Source organism: Euprymna scolopes, chromosome 7 (assembly GCF_053919585.1).
Source record: "Euprymna scolopes isolate OS-2025 chromosome 7, ASM5391958v1, whole genome shotgun sequence".
NCBI lineage: Eukaryota > Metazoa > Mollusca > Cephalopoda > Sepiida > Sepiolidae > Euprymna > Euprymna scolopes.
In genome coordinates, this window is record NC_136488.1 from 32,838,516 (window position 1) to 32,851,621 (window position 13,106).

Consider the following 13,106-nt stretch of genomic DNA (forward strand, 5'->3'; position numbering starts at 1 on the left):
AACAAAAGGAATCGAAATTACACTCTCATTATTTACTTATTTTTGATGTATTCTTCATTAATGAGTTTGACAAAATTTCATTGCATCGACCGGGAATCGAACCCGAGCCGCCCGCGTGGCAGGCGAGCATTCTACCACTGAACCACCGATGCGATATATCATTCACAGAACAGAATTCTTTCCTTTGCCATTTTGTCATTAATGCTTTGAATTTCATTCCAACAAAAGGATTGGAAATTACACTCTCATTATTTAATCATTTTTGAAGTATTCTTGATTAATGAGTTTGACAAAATTTCATTGCATCGACCCGGAATCGAACCCGGGCCCCCCGTGTTGCAGCGGAGCATTCTACCACTGAACCACCGATGCGATATATCGATCACAGAACAGAATTTTTTCCTTTGCCATTTTGTCATTAATGCTTTGAATGTCATTCCAACAAAAGGAATCGAAATTACACTCTCATTATTTACTTATTTTTGATGTATTCTTCATTAATGAGTTTGAGAAAATTTCATTGCATCGACCGGGAATCGAACCCAGGCCGCCCGCGTGGTAGGCGAGCATTCTACCACTGAACCACCGATGCGATATATCGTTCACAGACATAATTTTTTCCTTTGCCATTTTTTCATTAATGCTTTGAAAGTCATTCCAACAAAAGGAATCGAAATTACACTCTCATTATTTACTTATTTTTTATGTATTCTTCTTTAATGAGTTTGACAAAATTTCATTGCATCGACCGGGAATCGAACCCGGGCCGCCCGCGTGGAAGGCGAGCATTTTACCACTCAACCACCGATGCGATATATCGTTAACGGAACATAATTCTTTCCTTTGCCATTTTGTCATTAATGCTTTTAATGTCATTCCAACAAAAGGAATCGAAATTACACTCTCATTATTTACTTGGTTGTTTATGTATTCTTCATTAATGAGTTTGACAGTCTTTCATTGCATTGACCGGGATTCGAACCCGGGCCGCCCGCGTGGCAGGCGAGCATTCTACCACTGAACCACCGATGCGATATATCGTTCACAGAACATAATTCTTTCCTTTGCCATTTTGTCATTAATGCTTTGAATGCCATTCCAACAAAAGCAATCGAAATTACACTCTCATTATTTACTTCGTTTTTTATGTATTCTTCATTAATGAGTTTGACAAACTTTCATTGCATTTACCGGGAATCGAACCCGGGCAACCCGCGTGGCAGGCGAGCATTCTACCACTGAACCACCGCTGCGATATATCGTTCCTAGAACAACATTCTTTCCTTTGCCATTTTGTTATTAATTCTTTGAATGTCATTCCAACAAAAGAAATCGAAATAGCACTCTCATTATTTACTTATTTGTGATGTATTCTTCATTAATAAGTTTGACCCAATTTCATTGCATCGACCGGGAATCGAACCCGGGCAGCCCGCGTGGAAGGCGAGCATTGTACCACTGAACCACCGATGCGATATATCGTTCACAGAACATAATTCTTTCCTTTGCCATTTTGTAATTAATGCTTTGAATGTCATTCCAACAAAAGGAATCGAAATTACACTCTCATTATTTACTTATTTTTGATGTATTCTTCATTAATGAGTTTGACAAAATTTCATTGCATCGACCGGGAATCGAACCCGGGCCGCCCGCGTGGCAGGCGAGCATTCTACCACTAAACTACCGATGCGATATATCGTTCACAGAACATAATTCTTTCCTTTGCCATTTTGTCATTAATGCTTTGAATGTCATTCCAACAAAAGGAATCGAAATTACACTCTCATTATTTACTTATTTTTCATGTATTCTTGATTAATGAGTTTGACAAAATTTCATTGCATCGACCGGGAATCGAACCCGGGCCGCCCGCGTGGCAGGCGAGCATTCTACCACTGAACAACCGATGCGATATATCGTTCACAGAACATAATTCTTTCCTTTGCCATTTTGTCATTAATGCTTTGAATGTCATTCCAACAAAGGAATCGAAATTACACTCTCATTATTTGCTTCGTTTTTTATGTATTCTTCATTAATGAGTTTGACAAAATTTCATTGCATCGACCGGGAATCGAGCCCGGGCCGCCCGCGTGGCAGGCGAGCATTCTACCACTGAACAACCGAGGCGATATATCGTTTACAGAACATAATTCTTTCCTTTGCCATTTTGTCATTAATGCTTTGAATGTCATTCCAACAAAACGAATCGAAATTACACTCTCATTATTTACTTATTTTTGATGTATTATTCATTAATGAGTTTGACAAAATTTCATTGCATCGACCGGGAATCGAACCCGGGCCGCCCGCGTGGCAGGCGAGCATTGTACCACTGAACCACCGATGCGATATATCGTTCACTGAACATAATTCTTTCCTTTGCCATTTTGTCATTAATGCTTTGAATGTCATTCCAACAAAAGGAATCGAAATTACACTCTCATTATTTACTTATTTTTTATGTATTCTTCATTAAGGAGTTTGACAAAATTTCATTGTATCGACCGGGAATCGAACCCGGGCCGCCCGCGCGGCAGCCGAGCATTCTACCACTGAACCACCGATGCGATATATCGTTTACAGAACATAATTCTTTCCTTTGCCATTTTGTCATTAATGCTTTGAATGTCATTCCAACAAAAGGAATCGAAATTACACTCTCATTATTTACTTATTTTTGATGTATTATTCATTAATGAGTTTGACAAAATTTCATTGCATCGACCGGGAATCGAACCCGGGCCGCCCGCGTGGCAGGCGAGCATTCTACCACTGAACCACCGATGCGATATATCGTTCACTGAACATAATTCTTTCCTTTGCCATTTTGTCATTAATGCTTTGAATGTCATTCCAACAAAAGGAACCGAAATTACACTCTCATTATTTACTTATTTTTGATGTATTCTTCTTTAATGAGTTTTACAAAATTTCATTGCATCGACCGGGAATCGAACCCGGGCCGCCCGCGTGGAAGGCGAACATTTTACCACTGAACCACCGATGCGATATATCGTTTACAGAACATAATTCTTTCCTTTGCCATTTTGTCATTAATGCTTTGAATGTCATTCCAACAAAAGGAATCGAAATTACACTCTCATGATTTGTTTTTTTTTTATGTATTCTTCATAAATGAGTTTGACAAAATTTCATTGCATCGACCGGGAATCGAACCCGGGCCGCCCGCGTGGCAGGCGAGCATTCTACCACTGAACCACCGATGCGATATATCGTTCACAGAACATAATTCTTTCCTTGGTCATTTTGTCATTAATGCTTTGAATGTCATTCCAACAAAAGGAGTCGAAATTACACTCTCATTATTTACTTATTTTTGATGTATTCTTCATTAATGAGTTTCACAAAAATTCATTGCATCGACCGGGAATCGAACCCGGGCTGCCCGCGTGGCAGGCGAGCATTCTACCACTGAACCACCGATGCGATATATCGTTCACAGAACATAATTCTTTCATTTGCCATTTTGTCATTAATGCTTTGAATGTCATTCCAACAAAAGGAATCGAAATTACACTCTCATTATTTACTTATTTTTGATGTATTCTTCATTAATGAGTTTGACACAATTTCATTGCATCGACCGGGAATAAAACCCGGGCCGCCCGCGTGGCATGCGAGCATTCTACCACTGAACCACCGATGCGATATATCGTTCACAGAACATAATTCTTTCCTTTGCCATTTTGTCATTAATGCTTTGAATGTCATTCCAACAAAAGGAATCGAAATTACACTCTCATTATTTACTTATTTTTGATGTATTCTTGATTAATGAGTTTGACAAAATGTCATTGCATCGACCAGGAATCGAACCCGGGCCGCCCGCGTGGCAGGCGAGCATTCTACCACTGAACCACCGATGCGATATATCGTTCACAGAACATAATTCTTTCCTTTGCCATTTTGTCATTAATGCTTTGAATGTCATTCCAACAAAAGGAATCGAAATTACACTCTCATTATTTACTTATTTTTTATGTATTCTTCATTAATGAGTTTAACAAAATTTCATTGCATCGACCGGGAATCGAACCCGGGCCGCCCGCGTGGAATGCGAGCATTCTACCACTGAACCACCGATGCGATATATCGTTCACAGAACATAATTCTTTCCTTTGGCATTTTGTCATTAATGCTTTGAATGTCATTCCAACAAAAGAAATCGAAATTACACTCTCATTATTTACTTATTTTTTATGTATTCTTCATTAATGAGTTTGACAAAATTTCATTGCATCGACCGGGAATCGAACCCGGGCCGCCCGCGTGGCAGGCGAGCATTCTACCACTGAACCACCGATGCGATATATCGTTCACAGAACATAATTCTTTCCTTGGTCATTTTGTCATTAATGCTTTGAATGTCATTCCAGCAAAAGGAATCGAAATTCAACTCTCATTATTTACTTATTTTTGATGTATTCTTCATTAATGAGTTTGACAAAATTTCATTGCATCGACCGGGAATCGAACCCGGGCCGCCCGCGTGGCAGGCGAGCATTCTACCACTGAACCACCGATGCGATATATCGTTCACAGAACATAATTCTTTCCTTTGCCTTTTTGTCATTAATGCTTTGAATGTCATTCCAACAAAAGGAATCGAAATTACACTCTCATTATTTACTTATTTTTGATGTATTCTTCATTAATGAGTTTGACACAATTTCATTGCATCGACCGGGAATCGAACACGGGCCGCCCGCGTGGCAGGCGAGCATTCTACCACTGAACCAGCGATGCGATATATCGTTCGCAGAACATAATTCTTTCCTTTGCCATTTTGTCATTAATGCTTTGAATGTCATTCCAACAAAAGGAATCGAAATTACACTCTCATTATTTACTTATTTTTGATGTATTCTTCATAAGGAGTTTGACAAAATTTCATTGCATCGACCGGGAATCGAACCCGGGCCGCCCGCGTGGCAGGCGAGCATTCTACCACTGAACCACCGATGCGATATATCGTTCACAGAACATAATTCTTTCCTTTGCCATTTTGTCCTTAATGCTTTGAATGTCATTCCAACAAAAGGAATCGAAATTACACTCTCAGTATTTATTTATTTTTTATGTATTCTTCATTAATGAGTTTGACAAAATTTCATTGCCTCGCCCGGGAATCGAACCCGCGCCGCCCGCGTTGCAGGCGAGCATTCTACCACTGAACCACTGATGCGATATATCGTTCACAGAACATAATTCTTTCCTTTGCCATTTTGTCCTTAATGCTTTGAATGCAATTCCAACAAAAGAAATCGAAATTACACTCTCATTATTTACTTATTTTTGATGTATTCTCCATTAATGAGTTTGAAAAAATTTCATTGCATTTACCGGGAATCGAACCCGGGCACCCCGCGCGGCAGGCGAGCATTCTACCACTGAACCACCGATGCGATATATCGTTCCCAGAACATAATTCTTTCCTTTGCCATTTTGTCATTAATGCTTTGAATGTCATTCCAACAAAAGGAATCGAAATTACACTCTCATTATTTACTTATTTTTTATGTATTCTTCATTAATGAGTTTGACAAAATTTCATTGCATCGACCGGGAATCGAACCCGGGCCGCCCGCGTGGCAGGCGAGCATTCTACCACTAAATCACCGATGCGATATATCGTTCACAGAACATAATTCTTTCCTTTGCCATTTTGTCATTAATGCTTTGAATGTCATTCCAACAAAAGGAATCGAAATTACACTCTCATTATTTACTTATTTTTGATGTATTCTTCATTAATGAGTTTGACAAAATTTCATTGCATCGACCGGGAATCGAACCCGGGCCGCCCGCGTGGCAGGCGAGCATTCTACCACTGAACCACCGATGCGATATATCGTTCACAGAACATAATTCTTTCCTTTGCCATTTTGTCATTAATGCTTTGAATGTCATTCCAACAAAAGGAATCGAAATTACACTCTCATTATTTACTTATTTTTGATGTATTCTTCATTAATGAGTTTGACAAAATTTCATTGCATCGACCGGGAATCGAACCCGGGCCGCCCGCGTGGCAGGCGAGCATTCTACCACTGAACCACCGATGCGATATATCGTTCACAGAACATAATTCTTTCCTTTGCCATTTTGTCATTAATGCTTTGAATGTCATTCCAACAAAAGGAATCGAAATTACACTCTCATTATTTGCTTCGTTTTTTATGTATTCTTCATTAATGAGTTTGACAAAATTTCATTGCATCGACCGGGAATCGAACCCGGGCCGCCCGCGTGGCAGGCAAGCATTCTACCACTGAACAACCGAGGCGATATAGCGTTCACAGAACATAATTCTTTCCTTTGCCATTTTGTCATTAATGCTTTGAATGTCATTCCAACAAAAGGAATCGAAATTACACTCTCATTATTTACTTATTTTTGATGTATTCTTCATTAATGAGTTTGACAAAATTTCATTGCATCGACCCGGAATCGAACCCGGGCCGCCCGCGCGGCAGCCGAGCATTCTAACACTGAACCACCGATGCGATATATCGTTCACAGAACATAATTCTTTCCTTTGCCATTTTGTCATTAATGCTTTGAATGTCATTCCAACAAAAGGAATCGAAATTACACTCTCATTATTTACTTATTTTTGATGAATTCTTCATTAATGTGTTTGACAAAATTTCATTGCATCGACCGGGAATCGAACCCGGCCGCCCGCGTGGCAGGCGAGCATTCTACCACTGAACCACCGATGCGATATATCGTTCACAGAACATAATTCTTTCCTTTGCCATTTTGTCATTAATGCTTTGAATGTCATTCCAACAAAAGGAATCGAAATTACACTCTCATTATTTACTTATTTTTGATGTATTCTTCATTAATGAGTTTGACAAAATTTCATTGCATCGACCGGGAATCGAACCCGGGCCGCCCGCGTGGAAGGCGAGCATTTTACCACTGAACCACCGATGCGATATATCGTTCACAGAACATAATTCTTTCCTTTGCCATTTTGTCATTAATGCTTTGAATGTCATTCCAACAAAAGCAATCGAAATTACACTCTCATTATTTACTTATTTTTGATGTATTCTTCATTAATGAGTTTGACAAAATTTCATTGCATCGACCGGGAATCGAACCCGGGCCGCCCGCGTGGCAGGCGAGCATTCTAGCACTGAACCACCGATGCGATATATCGTTCACAGAACATAATTCTTTCCTTTGCCATTTTTTCATTAATGCTTTGAATGTCATTCCAACAAAACGAATCGAAATTACGCTCTCATTATTTACTTATTTTTGATGTATTCTTCATTAATGAGTTTGACAAAATTTCATTGCATCGACCGGGAATCGAACCCGGGCCGCCCGCGTGGAAGGCGAGCATTCTACCACTGAACCAACGATGCGATATATCGTTTACAGAACATAAGTCTTTCCTTTGCCATTTTGTCATTAATGCTTTGAATGTCATTCCAACAAAAGGAATCGAAATTACACTCTCATTATTTACTTATTTTTGATGTATTCTTCATTAATGAGTTTGACAAAATTTCATTGCATCGACCGGGAATCGAACCCGGGCCGCCCGCGTGGCAGGCGAGCATTCTACCACTGAACCACCGATGCGATATATCGTTCACAGAACATAATTCTTTCCTTTGCCATTTTGTCATTAATGCTTTGAATGTCATTCCAACAAAAGGAATCGAAATTACACTCTCATTATTTGCTTCGTTTTTTATGTATTCTTCATTAATGAGTTTGATAAAATTTCATTGCATCGACCGGGAATCGAACCCGGGCCGCCCGCGTGGCAGGCAAGCATTCTACCACTGAACAACCGAGGCGATATATCGTTCACAGAACATAATTCTTTCCTTTGCTATTTTGTCATTAATGCTTTGAATGTCATTCCAACAAAAGGAATCGAAATTACACTCTCATTATTTACTTATTTTTGATGTATTCTTCATTAATGAGTTTGACAAAATTTCATTGCATCGACCCGGAATCGAACCCGGGCCGCCCGCGCGGCAGCCGAGCATTCTACCACTGAACCACCGATGCGATATATCGTTCACAGAACATAATTCTTTCCTTTGCCATTTTGTCATTAATGCTTTGAATGTAATTCCAACAAAAGGAATCGAAATTACACTCTCATTATTTACTTATTTTTGATGAATTCTTCATTAATGTGTTTGACAAAATTTCATTGCATCGACTGGGAATCGAACCCGGCCGCCCGCGTGGCAGGCGAGCATTCTACCACTGAACCACCGATGCGATATATCGTTCACAGAACATAATTCTTTCCTTGGCCATTTTGTCATTAATGCTTTGAATGTCATTCCAACAAAAGGAATCGAAATTACACTCTCATTATTTACTTATTTTTGATGTATTCTTCATTAATGAGTTTGACAAAATTTCATTGCATCGACCGGGAATCGAACCCGGGCCGCCCGCGTGGAAGGCGAGCATTTTACCACTGAACCACCGATGCGATATATCGTTCACAGAACATAATTCTTTCCTTTGCCATTTTGTCATTAATGCTTTGAATGTCATTCCAACAAAAGGAATCGAAATTACACTCTCATTATTTACTTATTTTTGATGTATTCTTCATTAATGAGTTTGACAAAATTTCATTGCATCGACCGGGAATCGAACCCGGGCCGCCCGCGTGGCAGGCGAGCATTCTAGCACTGAACCACCGATGCGATATATCGTTCACAGAACATAATTCTTTCCTTTGCCATTTTTTCATTAATGCTTTGAATGTCATTCCAACAAAAGGAATCGAAATTACGCTCTCATTATTTACTTATTTTTGATGTATTCTTCATTAATGAGTTTGACAAAATTTCATTGCATCGACCGGGAATCGAACCCGGGCCGCCCGCGTGGAAGGCGAGCATTCTACCACTGAACCAACGATGCGATATATCGTTTACAGAACATAAGTCTTTCCTTTGCCATTTTGTCATTAATGCTTTGAATGTCATTCCAACAAAAGGAATCGAAATTACACTCTAATTAGTTACTTATTTTTGATGTATTCTTCATTAATGAGTTTGACAAAATTTCATTGCATCGACCGGGAATCGAACCCGGGCCGCCCGCGTGGCAGGCGAGCATTCTACCACTGAACCAACGATGCGATATATCGTTTACAGAACATAATTCTTTCCTTTGCCATTTTGTCATTAATGCTTTGAATGTCATTCCAACAAAAGGAATCGAAATTACACTCTCATTATTTACTTATTTTGGATGAATTCTTCATTAATGAGTTTGACAAAATTTCTTTGCATCGACCGGGCATCGGACACGGGCCGCCCGCGTGGCAGGCGAGCATTCTACCACTGAACCACCGATGCGATATATCGTTCACAGAACATAATTCTTTCCTTTGCCATTTTGTCATTAATGCTTTGAATGTCATTCCAACAAAAGGAATCGAAATTACACTCTCATTATTTACTTATTTTTTATGTATTCTTCATTAATGAGTTTGACAAAATTTCATTGTATCGACCGGGAATCGAACCCGGGCCGCCCGCGTGGAATGCGAGCATTTTACCACTGAACCACCGATTCGATATATCGTTCACAGAACATAATTCTTTCCTTTGCCATTTTGTCATTAATGCTTTGAATGTCATTCCAACAAAAGGAATCGAAATTACACTCTCATTATTTACTTATTTTGGATGAATTCTTCATTAATGAGTTTGACAAAATTTCTTTGCATCGACCGGGAATCGACCCCGGGCCGCGCGCGTGGCAGGCGAGCATTCTACCACTGAACCACCGATGCGATATATCGTTTACAGAACATAATTCTTTCCTTTGCCATTTTGTCATTAATGCTTTGAATGTCATTCCAACAACAGGAATCGAAATTACACTCTCATTATTTACTTATTTTTGATGTATTCTTCATTAATGAGTTTGACAAAATTTCATTGCATCGACCGGGAATCGAATCCGGGCCGCCCGCGCGGCAGGTGAGCATTCTACCACTGAACCACCGATGCGATATATCGTTCACAGAACATAATTCTTTCCTTTGCCATTTTGTCATTAATGCTTTGAATGTCATTCCAACAAAAGGAATCGAAATTACACTCTCATTATTTACTTATTTTGGATGAATTCTTCATTAATGAGTTTGACAAAATTTCTTTGCATCGACCGGGAATCGACCCCCGGCCGCCCGCGTGGCAGGCGAGCATTCTACCACTGAACCACCGATGCGATATATAGTTCACAGAACATAATTCTTTCCTTGGCCATTTTGTCATTAATGCTTTGAATGTCATTTTAACAAAAGGAATCGAAATTACACTCTCATTATTTACTTATTTTTGATGTATTCTTCATTAATGAGTTTGACAAAATTTCATTGCATCGACCGGGAATCGAACCCGGGCGCGCGCGTGGAAGGCGAGCATTTTACCACTGAACCACCGATGCGATATATCGTTCACAGAACATAATTCTGTCCTTTGCCATTTTGTCATTAATGCTTTGAATGTCATTCCAACAAAAGGAATCGAAATTACACTCTCATTATTTACTTATTTTTGATGTATTCTTCATTAATTGGTTTGACAAAATTTCATTGCATCGACCTGGAATCGAACCCGGGCCGCCCGCGTGGCAGGCGAGCATTCTACCACTGAACCACCGATGCGATAAATCGTTCAGCAAACATAATTCATTCCTTTGCCATTTTGTCATTAATGCTTTGAATGTCATTCCTACAAAAGGAATCGAAATTACACTCTCATTATTTACTTATTTTTGATGTATTCTTCATTAATGAGTTTGACAACATTTTATTGCATCGACCGGGAATCGAACCCGGGCCGCCCGCCTGGCAGGCGAGCATTCTACCACTGAACCACCGATGCGATATATCGTTCACAGAACATAATTCTTTCCTTTGCCATTTTGTCATTAATGCTTTGAATGTCATTCCAACAAAAGCAATCGAAATTACACTCTCATTATTTACTTATTTTTGATGTATTCTTCATTAATGAGTTTGACAAAATTTCATTGCATCGACCGGGAATCGAACCCGGGCCGCCCGCGTGGCAGGCGAGCATTCTAGCACTGAACCACCGATGCGATATATCGTTCACAGAACATAATTCTTTCCTTTGCCATTTTTTCATTAATGCTTTGAATGTCATTCCAACAAAAGGAATCGAAATTACACTCTCATTATTTACTTATTTTTGATGTATTCTTCATTAATGAGTTTGACAAAATTTCATTGCATCGACCCGGAATCGAACCCGGGCCGCCCGCGCGGCAGCCGAGCATTCTACCACTGAACCACCGATGCGATATATCGTTCACAGAACATAATTCTTCCCTTTGCAATTTTGTCATTAATGCTTTGAATGTAATTCCAACAAAAGGAATCGAAATTACACTCTCATTATTTACTTATTTTTGATGAATTCTTCATTAATGTGTTTGACAAAATTTCTTTGCATCGACCGGGAATCGAACCCGGCCGCCCGCGTGGCAGGCGAGCATTCTACCACTGAACCACCGATGCGATATATCGTTCACAGAACATAATTCTTTCCTTGGCCATTTTGTCATTAATGCTTTGAATGTCATTCCAACAAAAGGAATCGAAATTACACTCTCATTATTTACTTATTTTTGATGTATTCTTCATTAATGAGTTTGACAAAATTTCATTGCATCGACCGGGAATCGAACCCGGGCCGCCCGCCTGGCAGGCGAGCATTTTACCACTGAACCACCGATGCGATATATCGTTCACAGAACATAATTCTTTCCTTTGCCATTTTGTCATTAATGCTTTGAATGTCATTCCAACAAAAGCAATCGAAATTACACTCTCATTATTTACTTATTTTTGATGTATTCTTCATTAATGAGTTTGGCAAAATTTCATTGCATCGACCGGGAATCGAACCCGGGCCGCCCGCGTGGCAGGCAAGCATTCTACCACTGAACCACCGATGCGATATATCGTTCACAGAACATAATTCTTTCCTTTGCCATTTTGTCATTAATGCTTTGAATGTCATTCCAACAAAAGGAATCGAAATTACACTCTCATTATTTACTTATTTTTGATGTATTCTTCATTAATGAGTTTGACAAAATTTCATTGCATCGACCGGGAATCGAACCCGGGTCGCCCGCGTGGAAGGCGAGCATTTTACCACTGAACCACCGATGCGATATATCGTTCACAGAACATAATTCTTTCCTTTGCCATTTTGTCATTAATGCTTTGAATGTCATTCCAACAAAAGCAATCGAAATTACACTCTCATTATTTACTTATTTTTGATGTATTCTTCATTAATGAGTTTGACAAAATTTCATTGCATCGACCGGGAATCGAACCCGGGCCGCCCGCGTGGCAGGCGAGCATTCTAGCACTGAACCACCGATGCGATATATCGTTCACTTCTTTCCTTTGCCATTTTTTCATTAATGCTTTGAATGTCATTCCAACAAAAGGAATCGAAATTACGCTCTCATTATTTACTTATTTTTGATGTATTCTTCATTAATGAGTTTGACAAAATTTCATTGCATCGACCGGGATTCGAACCCGGGCCGCCCGCGTGGAAGGCGAGCATTCTACCACTGAACCAACGATGCGATATATCGTTTACAGAACATAAGTCTTTCCTTTGCCATTTTGTCATTAATGCTTTGAATGTCATTCCAACAAAAGGAATCGAAATTACACTCTCATTATTTACTTATTTTTGATGTATTCTTCATTAATGAGTTTGACAAAATTTCATTGCATCGACCGGGAATCGAACCCGGGCCGCCCGCGTGGCAGGCGAGCATTCTACCACTGAACCAACGATGCGATATATCGTTTACAGAACATAATTCTTTCCTTTGCCATTTTGTCATTAATGCTTTGAATGTCATTCCAACAAAAGGAATCGAAATTACACTCTCATTATTTGCTTCGTTTTTTATGTATTCTTCATTAATGAGTTTGACAACATTTCACTGCATCGACCGGGAATCGAACCCAGGCCGCCCGCGTGGCAGGCGAGCATTCTACC

General features: G+C 39.6%; 41 non-coding genes across 41 annotated transcripts; all 41 read right to left on the reverse strand.

Annotated features, from left to right (window-relative positions):
- Positions 1-81: 81 nt before the first annotated feature.
- On the reverse strand, positions 82-152 carry Trnag-gcc (transfer RNA glycine (anticodon GCC)). The gene has a single exon. It is a non-coding gene; the product is annotated as a tRNA-Gly (tRNA).
- Positions 153-301: 149 nt separating this feature from the next.
- On the reverse strand, positions 302-372 carry Trnac-gca (transfer RNA cysteine (anticodon GCA)). Its single transcript has one exon. It is a non-coding gene; the product is annotated as a tRNA-Cys (tRNA).
- A 149-nt stretch (positions 373-521) lies between these two features.
- On the reverse strand, positions 522-592 carry Trnag-acc (transfer RNA glycine (anticodon ACC)). Its single transcript has one exon. It is a non-coding gene; the product is annotated as a tRNA-Gly (tRNA).
- Positions 593-740: 148 nt separating this feature from the next.
- Trnag-ucc (transfer RNA glycine (anticodon UCC)) lies at positions 741-811 on the reverse strand. The gene has a single exon. It is a non-coding gene; the product is annotated as a tRNA-Gly (tRNA).
- Positions 812-961: 150 nt separating this feature from the next.
- Positions 962-1,032, reverse strand: Trnag-gcc (transfer RNA glycine (anticodon GCC)). The gene has a single exon. It is a non-coding gene; the product is annotated as a tRNA-Gly (tRNA).
- A 370-nt stretch (positions 1,033-1,402) lies between these two features.
- Trnag-ucc (transfer RNA glycine (anticodon UCC)) lies at positions 1,403-1,473 on the reverse strand. The gene has a single exon. It is a non-coding gene; the product is annotated as a tRNA-Gly (tRNA).
- Positions 1,474-1,622: 149 nt separating this feature from the next.
- On the reverse strand, positions 1,623-1,693 carry Trnag-gcc (transfer RNA glycine (anticodon GCC)). The gene has a single exon. It is a non-coding gene; the product is annotated as a tRNA-Gly (tRNA).
- Positions 1,694-1,842: 149 nt separating this feature from the next.
- Positions 1,843-1,913, reverse strand: Trnag-gcc (transfer RNA glycine (anticodon GCC)). The gene has a single exon. It is a non-coding gene; the product is annotated as a tRNA-Gly (tRNA).
- Positions 1,914-2,282: 369 nt separating this feature from the next.
- On the reverse strand, positions 2,283-2,353 carry Trnag-gcc (transfer RNA glycine (anticodon GCC)). Its single transcript has one exon. It is a non-coding gene; the product is annotated as a tRNA-Gly (tRNA).
- A 369-nt stretch (positions 2,354-2,722) lies between these two features.
- On the reverse strand, positions 2,723-2,793 carry Trnag-gcc (transfer RNA glycine (anticodon GCC)). Its single transcript has one exon. It is a non-coding gene; the product is annotated as a tRNA-Gly (tRNA).
- Positions 2,794-2,942: 149 nt separating this feature from the next.
- Positions 2,943-3,013, reverse strand: Trnag-ucc (transfer RNA glycine (anticodon UCC)). The gene has a single exon. It is a non-coding gene; the product is annotated as a tRNA-Gly (tRNA).
- A 149-nt stretch (positions 3,014-3,162) lies between these two features.
- On the reverse strand, positions 3,163-3,233 carry Trnag-gcc (transfer RNA glycine (anticodon GCC)). Its single transcript has one exon. It is a non-coding gene; the product is annotated as a tRNA-Gly (tRNA).
- A 149-nt stretch (positions 3,234-3,382) lies between these two features.
- On the reverse strand, positions 3,383-3,453 carry Trnag-gcc (transfer RNA glycine (anticodon GCC)). The gene has a single exon. It is a non-coding gene; the product is annotated as a tRNA-Gly (tRNA).
- A 369-nt stretch (positions 3,454-3,822) lies between these two features.
- Trnag-gcc (transfer RNA glycine (anticodon GCC)) lies at positions 3,823-3,893 on the reverse strand. Its single transcript has one exon. It is a non-coding gene; the product is annotated as a tRNA-Gly (tRNA).
- A 149-nt stretch (positions 3,894-4,042) lies between these two features.
- Trnag-ucc (transfer RNA glycine (anticodon UCC)) lies at positions 4,043-4,113 on the reverse strand. Its single transcript has one exon. It is a non-coding gene; the product is annotated as a tRNA-Gly (tRNA).
- A 149-nt stretch (positions 4,114-4,262) lies between these two features.
- Trnag-gcc (transfer RNA glycine (anticodon GCC)) lies at positions 4,263-4,333 on the reverse strand. The gene has a single exon. It is a non-coding gene; the product is annotated as a tRNA-Gly (tRNA).
- A 149-nt stretch (positions 4,334-4,482) lies between these two features.
- Trnag-gcc (transfer RNA glycine (anticodon GCC)) lies at positions 4,483-4,553 on the reverse strand. Its single transcript has one exon. It is a non-coding gene; the product is annotated as a tRNA-Gly (tRNA).
- A 368-nt stretch (positions 4,554-4,921) lies between these two features.
- Trnag-gcc (transfer RNA glycine (anticodon GCC)) lies at positions 4,922-4,992 on the reverse strand. Its single transcript has one exon. It is a non-coding gene; the product is annotated as a tRNA-Gly (tRNA).
- A 589-nt stretch (positions 4,993-5,581) lies between these two features.
- Positions 5,582-5,652, reverse strand: Trnag-gcc (transfer RNA glycine (anticodon GCC)). The gene has a single exon. It is a non-coding gene; the product is annotated as a tRNA-Gly (tRNA).
- Positions 5,653-5,801: 149 nt separating this feature from the next.
- Positions 5,802-5,872, reverse strand: Trnag-gcc (transfer RNA glycine (anticodon GCC)). Its single transcript has one exon. It is a non-coding gene; the product is annotated as a tRNA-Gly (tRNA).
- A 149-nt stretch (positions 5,873-6,021) lies between these two features.
- Positions 6,022-6,092, reverse strand: Trnag-gcc (transfer RNA glycine (anticodon GCC)). The gene has a single exon. It is a non-coding gene; the product is annotated as a tRNA-Gly (tRNA).
- Positions 6,093-6,682: 590 nt separating this feature from the next.
- Positions 6,683-6,752, reverse strand: Trnag-gcc (transfer RNA glycine (anticodon GCC)). The gene has a single exon. It is a non-coding gene; the product is annotated as a tRNA-Gly (tRNA).
- A 149-nt stretch (positions 6,753-6,901) lies between these two features.
- Trnag-ucc (transfer RNA glycine (anticodon UCC)) lies at positions 6,902-6,972 on the reverse strand. The gene has a single exon. It is a non-coding gene; the product is annotated as a tRNA-Gly (tRNA).
- Positions 6,973-7,121: 149 nt separating this feature from the next.
- Trnag-gcc (transfer RNA glycine (anticodon GCC)) lies at positions 7,122-7,192 on the reverse strand. The gene has a single exon. It is a non-coding gene; the product is annotated as a tRNA-Gly (tRNA).
- A 149-nt stretch (positions 7,193-7,341) lies between these two features.
- On the reverse strand, positions 7,342-7,412 carry Trnag-ucc (transfer RNA glycine (anticodon UCC)). The gene has a single exon. It is a non-coding gene; the product is annotated as a tRNA-Gly (tRNA).
- Positions 7,413-7,561: 149 nt separating this feature from the next.
- Positions 7,562-7,632, reverse strand: Trnag-gcc (transfer RNA glycine (anticodon GCC)). The gene has a single exon. It is a non-coding gene; the product is annotated as a tRNA-Gly (tRNA).
- Positions 7,633-8,441: 809 nt separating this feature from the next.
- Positions 8,442-8,512, reverse strand: Trnag-ucc (transfer RNA glycine (anticodon UCC)). Its single transcript has one exon. It is a non-coding gene; the product is annotated as a tRNA-Gly (tRNA).
- A 149-nt stretch (positions 8,513-8,661) lies between these two features.
- Positions 8,662-8,732, reverse strand: Trnag-gcc (transfer RNA glycine (anticodon GCC)). Its single transcript has one exon. It is a non-coding gene; the product is annotated as a tRNA-Gly (tRNA).
- Positions 8,733-8,881: 149 nt separating this feature from the next.
- Positions 8,882-8,952, reverse strand: Trnag-ucc (transfer RNA glycine (anticodon UCC)). The gene has a single exon. It is a non-coding gene; the product is annotated as a tRNA-Gly (tRNA).
- A 149-nt stretch (positions 8,953-9,101) lies between these two features.
- Positions 9,102-9,172, reverse strand: Trnag-gcc (transfer RNA glycine (anticodon GCC)). Its single transcript has one exon. It is a non-coding gene; the product is annotated as a tRNA-Gly (tRNA).
- A 1,249-nt stretch (positions 9,173-10,421) lies between these two features.
- Positions 10,422-10,491, reverse strand: Trnag-ucc (transfer RNA glycine (anticodon UCC)). Its single transcript has one exon. It is a non-coding gene; the product is annotated as a tRNA-Gly (tRNA).
- A 149-nt stretch (positions 10,492-10,640) lies between these two features.
- Trnag-gcc (transfer RNA glycine (anticodon GCC)) lies at positions 10,641-10,711 on the reverse strand. The gene has a single exon. It is a non-coding gene; the product is annotated as a tRNA-Gly (tRNA).
- A 149-nt stretch (positions 10,712-10,860) lies between these two features.
- Positions 10,861-10,931, reverse strand: Trnag-gcc (transfer RNA glycine (anticodon GCC)). The gene has a single exon. It is a non-coding gene; the product is annotated as a tRNA-Gly (tRNA).
- A 149-nt stretch (positions 10,932-11,080) lies between these two features.
- Positions 11,081-11,151, reverse strand: Trnag-gcc (transfer RNA glycine (anticodon GCC)). The gene has a single exon. It is a non-coding gene; the product is annotated as a tRNA-Gly (tRNA).
- Positions 11,152-11,520: 369 nt separating this feature from the next.
- On the reverse strand, positions 11,521-11,590 carry Trnag-gcc (transfer RNA glycine (anticodon GCC)). Its single transcript has one exon. It is a non-coding gene; the product is annotated as a tRNA-Gly (tRNA).
- A 149-nt stretch (positions 11,591-11,739) lies between these two features.
- On the reverse strand, positions 11,740-11,810 carry Trnag-gcc (transfer RNA glycine (anticodon GCC)). The gene has a single exon. It is a non-coding gene; the product is annotated as a tRNA-Gly (tRNA).
- A 149-nt stretch (positions 11,811-11,959) lies between these two features.
- Positions 11,960-12,030, reverse strand: Trnag-gcc (transfer RNA glycine (anticodon GCC)). The gene has a single exon. It is a non-coding gene; the product is annotated as a tRNA-Gly (tRNA).
- A 149-nt stretch (positions 12,031-12,179) lies between these two features.
- Trnag-ucc (transfer RNA glycine (anticodon UCC)) lies at positions 12,180-12,250 on the reverse strand. The gene has a single exon. It is a non-coding gene; the product is annotated as a tRNA-Gly (tRNA).
- Positions 12,251-12,399: 149 nt separating this feature from the next.
- On the reverse strand, positions 12,400-12,470 carry Trnag-gcc (transfer RNA glycine (anticodon GCC)). Its single transcript has one exon. It is a non-coding gene; the product is annotated as a tRNA-Gly (tRNA).
- Positions 12,471-12,610: 140 nt separating this feature from the next.
- Positions 12,611-12,681, reverse strand: Trnag-ucc (transfer RNA glycine (anticodon UCC)). Its single transcript has one exon. It is a non-coding gene; the product is annotated as a tRNA-Gly (tRNA).
- Positions 12,682-12,830: 149 nt separating this feature from the next.
- Trnag-gcc (transfer RNA glycine (anticodon GCC)) lies at positions 12,831-12,901 on the reverse strand. The gene has a single exon. It is a non-coding gene; the product is annotated as a tRNA-Gly (tRNA).
- Positions 12,902-13,106: the final 205 nt, after the last annotated feature.